Source organism: Malus domestica, chromosome 14 (assembly GCF_042453785.1).
Source record: "Malus domestica chromosome 14, GDT2T_hap1".
Taxonomy (NCBI): domain Eukaryota; kingdom Viridiplantae; phylum Streptophyta; class Magnoliopsida; order Rosales; family Rosaceae; genus Malus; species Malus domestica.
The window spans coordinates 10,942,017-10,947,474 of NC_091674.1; positions in this window are offsets into that span (position 1 = coordinate 10,942,017).

Consider the following 5,458-nt stretch of genomic DNA (forward strand, 5'->3'; position numbering starts at 1 on the left):
AACTATTTAAGCGCTCGAACCAGGTAATGATGCATATGGAAAAGGGAGTGAGATTGTAAGATTAATTTGGTAGAAGATAAGTATCTCCTTCAGCAAAGGTGACTAAGAGAATCTTAGCCCCAAATCCTAATACTAGGGGTGAATCTTGGAACAGGGATAATTGGGGTTAGAAGGGTCAGGAAGGGGACCTGCTACATTATGGTTGTCTTCCCACCAAACCTTGCAGTCGTTCAATTGATGACTACGACTAGCAAGGAAAGCCTTCTCTTCTTCCTTGTTACGAACTATGACAATTGGAGGGTCGAAGAAAGCAACAAGATTAACGTGAGGTGCAGGGTGAACAGACAAAATGGCGGCCATACTTTTTAAGCAATGAAGTAATTTGATGAAGGGAAAAGTTTTCAAAGAGCTGAAAAAGGAAGGAGTTTGAATTAAAGAAAATGAAGATGCAATCAATTTGTTTCTAGGTAAATATTGAAAATAAGGATTTGGTGAAAGAATGAAGATGAAACGTTGGAAAATTTTTGAAAAGTTATTTCAAATCATCTAGCCGTTGGATACGGACCAGGTCCTCTCAGGATCAATGAATATGCCTGTTAAATTCAACGAAGAATATCATAGTTAATTTCTTGATTTCCGTGCACAAGCAACAAACACAAAGTTTCATCATTGCAAGCTTTATAACATGGCTTTCAAAAATCGCACGTCTGAATCTGAAATGTCTCCACTACTCTATGAGCATTGGATCACCATTCAATGTTAAAAGACTAAATAGTACGTATTCCAGGTTACTCCAAAAGGCATGGTCTTTAGATAACTATCAATTCTCAAGGGGAACATGTTGCCTTTTATATCCATAATTAGGGGCAATTATGAGACCATGATTTTCCTAAGTCGGAGTAAGGCTAATCGAAATACAGTTACCTTAGAAGTTCGGTCATGGACTCGACAGCTCTGAGCGGAGTTGAATCAAACGAAGCAGTAGTGCCACCATCATCCTGTTCCAGGGCAATAGGCGAAGTCTTAGCGACTTCACTTGAATGGCCATGCTTGTTCTGCAAGATATACAATCTGATCTAGATATGGAATAAATTAGATCCTTCATATAGGAGTTCCTACAATCTAGGAAATGGCGTACGTTGCAAGTACTCATAACTGTTAAGAAAGTGCAATATTTACTTTTAGATATACTCTAGGATTTTACCAACTTAGAACAAGGATTCTATCCTAAAAATGTCTATCTCCCAACGGTATAAATACACCCATCTAGGGTTCGTCTTAAGTAATGCAATCTTGACACTTTAATTTTCATGCCCACTACTTGAGTCTAAAACTATTTACTAACTTGACTGTCAGAGAGCCTTTGGCTGACACACCCCCAGGTTTCAAGCTTGCTTATAGTTGTTCTCTATTTTCCAGGTTACTCGAATTTGTGCCTTTACCACCTGTGTTGGTGGCAAATTTGATTCTAACATAATGTATTAGTCAACTGACGTATGAATGACAACCCAAAATCTTAATTTGATTAAGATTTGTCTTTTTCTCTAACTACATTTTGTGGAGTTATGAAACATTTTAGAAGCCACTCTAATTGATATTCCCATTGTTGTAAGACCATGATTTTCCAGGGCTGGAGTCAAGCTAATCCGAATACAACTACCTTAGAAGTCTGGTCATGGACTCGCCAACTTTGGTCAGAGCTGTATTAGACGGAGTAGTAGTGCCACCATCACTGTACTCTAGGGCAATAGGTGGAGTTCTAGCGACTTTGCTAGATGACCATACTTGTTCATGTGATTTGATTTGGATATGAACACAATCAGAGCTTGTAAGTCTCAGAGTTCCTACAATCTAGGAATTGGTGGGCGTTGCAAGTAATTGTAACTCCTAAGAAGAAGCAATATCTACTTTTAAATATCCTCTAGAATTCTCTAGGCTTAGAATGAGGACTTTATCCTAAGGAGGTCTTTCTCCCCATAATATATATACACCCATCTAGGGTCCATCTATGGTAACACAATCTAAACATATAATTCTCTTACCCACTGCTTGAGTCTAATATCATTCACTAACTTGACCATCGGAGAGCCTTTGGCCGACGCCCCTTTCCGGCCTGGGGTTGCTTACGGTTGTTTCATTGTTTTGTAGGTTGCTCGGATTTGTGGTTAACCACCACTTATGGCCGTGCGCATTCCAACAATTGTCTTAGAAGTGCATATCCTAGATATGGGTGATTTGATAATATTTAACAAACATATCTAATTAAACTTCATTCTTCTCTTATTGGAGAAATCCACTATCATATGATGCTATTTTCCTTGATAACTTTCAACGAAACTCTTCTAAAGTGTTCATTTTTTCTTTGATCAAGTCTAAGGAGATTAATACTTTAGTTGGCTTACTCATCAACTTATAGTCTTGAATTCTTTCAAACCTTTTGCAAAGTATTCAGACTTGTATTTATTCAAAATGCACTATAATCCAACTGAGAGTGATCTTCTGTGAATGTCATACAAAATGAGTAGTATTAGGTAATGGACATATGCTGCTAACATGTAACGACCCATCCCCAAATATTTTGGTTTTTATAATTTTATTGTGTGAATTTACGAAAATGCCCTTTGAGGAAAAAATGTTGACTTTGTTGACCGCATTGTCGTGTCATGTAAGATTCGTTTCCTTAGCATATCCTTGTAGTCTTCAACATTACAGGCATGTGGGTGCAAGTGAAATCAAATTTGGAGCTAGAACAGAGATTTTAAGAAATTTGAAACGATAAGGGCACTTTGGTAATTTTGTGTCCCGAGAGATATTTTCTCGTTTCATCATTTCTCACTTTGGTTGGGGTGCCAGTGGGCCCACCCCTAATTTGGGTTGTCTCTCGGCCCACTCTCTTTTCTCCCCTTTTTCTTTCTTTTTTCTTTTTCCCTCATGTACTTTTCTCTCTATAACTTTTTTTCTCTCCTTGTTTCTCTCCCTCTCATCTTTGCCACTCTCCCCACCAAGATACCCCCACACACACAACACCTTCACAGTACAGGATAACCCTAAATCATCACACCACCCGACTATCATCATCTCACCCCTTGAAACTTAACCCCAAGTTTGGATTACTGGAATTGTGCCTTGGAGCTCAAACAGAGCTCTGTTTTAGATTAGAATTTCTGGCGCATTTCCATGAATCCCGACTAAGGTAAGTGTTAGGACCTCTTTTTCCCTTACCTTTTTCATTGTCAGTGAACGATCTCAAGGTTTGGCCGCGTTTTGATAGGGTTAGAAGTTGTTGGGACGAAGGGAGGACTTCCCTAGAATTCTGGGAAACTTAAGATTCGTGGCCATCTGGCCTCTTTCAGATCTATTTTTTTGGCTAATATCGATGTTGACTGATGCGAAAATTAACTTAACACACAAATTAAACCCACTTTTTATCAAATGTAGTAAAGTATGTAAGTAGGGATCGTTCTGAACCGGGGATTAGGAGGGATTGCTAAACACTTGAAAACTGACTTAGAAACGTAAAAACAAAGTTTAAAACACTAAACTAGACTCAAAGAATGCAAAACTAAAATTTAAAACACTAAAACAATGCAAAAGACTCAAAATAGCAACCAAAAGACTCAAAACTGCCTTAAAAACACTTTCTGGGCAGTTTAGAGCACAAACACAAATTTGGACGAAATTGGGTTACAACTTGAATCAAAACACTTAAAAACACAAACTAAACGGATTTCTAACTAATCTAACACTTTAAAATAAAGGGGGATTTGGTTTTGACGAAATTGAAACAAGACAAAACTTTGTAATTAAAACAGATTGTAGAACGAATTTGAATGAAACTTATGGATGGAAGGCTAGCTAGGAGGTTCTTCTCCACACATGTCACACTTGCATACAAAACGATCTCCAATTGCTTTTCGATAAACTATGAATACTCAACGCCCCAGATTAACCGTGAATTGCACTAATTAAACCTCAGTTTTTTTCACAAGTTATTGGGTTGGATGATTGCATACGACAACCCAAAACATTCCCTACAAGTTCCCTACATGAATTGCATAATAGAGATACAAGCAAGAATCATTAAGTTCTATGAAAAACATAAGCATTAACGAGGCACTCGTTACTATGAATTACATGAAACTTATGCCAAGAATTTACTTAACGCGATTGTGACTAGCAACCTTCACTACTTGCGAATATAAGTTCATAACAATTAGGTGAAACTCCCTTATATTCTAGCATCAAATTCATGCATGAAAATTAAGCGTGCACTCTCAACCAACATACACAAATAAGTTTTTATACGAACGGATAAGTAAATTGAATTCATAGCTTATGAAACGCAATTAGAAGTAATCAAATCATATTGCAAGCATAAACATGGTTTCGAATTCCCCCTAGCTAAGGGGGGTTTAGTTTCTCATACTCACAAAGCAAAGATAAACAAATTTAGACATTGAAAACAAAAGAAAGAAAACACCTAGACGCTCCAATGATCCACTTTGAACAACAAGCACGCCTATGGACTGTCCTCCTTCCTCTTTGCTGCGGCACAAGACTTGGGGACAGGTTTTGGGTGATATTTTTATGGAGGAATGGATGTGAGATGGTATGGTAGTGTTTAGGATAGGTGGAGGGTGCGGCAAAGGTAAGGAATTATGGATGTATGGTGATTTGGGAGTGTAGAATGGTGTGGAATGTGGCTGGACGAATTTCTGAGATGAAAGGGGGTATTTTTCATTCTAAGCTCACATTTGCTCCAAAAGCTCCAAATTGCATCATTTTATGTAATGTGCCCTTTAAACCTGAAAACACATGAAAGTAGCTTAAACGTCTATTTATACTAAGAAAACATAACGAAAATGCATAAGAACTAGCTAACTAAGGCGCATAAATATGCTCCTATCATTAACAAAAGGCAATCATTCATCTCTTGCTAATTCAACTCCTTTGTAGCTGTCCATGTGCCTTCATTCTTCAATTTCTGATGCATTTGCCTTGTATTCCATCCCTTTTCCACATGTACTAGCTGTTAGACAACTTTCACACACATGTTTTGCATCATTTCATCTTGCAAACATCAACTTTTGGCCACTTTACACCTCTACACACATGCTATGCATCATTTCAGCTTGCAATTATGTTTGTAGTTGCTGAAAATGTGAATACAACTTGTAAAGCAATCCAACAAATGGCATCTTTCACTTCTTTTCCTTTCAAATTGTTCCTTAAGTGTATGTATCTACACACTTCCATACTTCAACTTCATTATTCAGATTTTTGCATGTGTTGAAACCCTTTTTAAAACACCAAAAACGTCCATCCCACTTGCTCCATATGCATGCAATCCATTTTGGCCCAAAATTGCTCCAAATTGCACCAAAATGCACTTTCTTTCCAACTTTGCTATTAGGACCTATAAACACACGAAAATAGCTTAAAACACTCTTATAAGCAA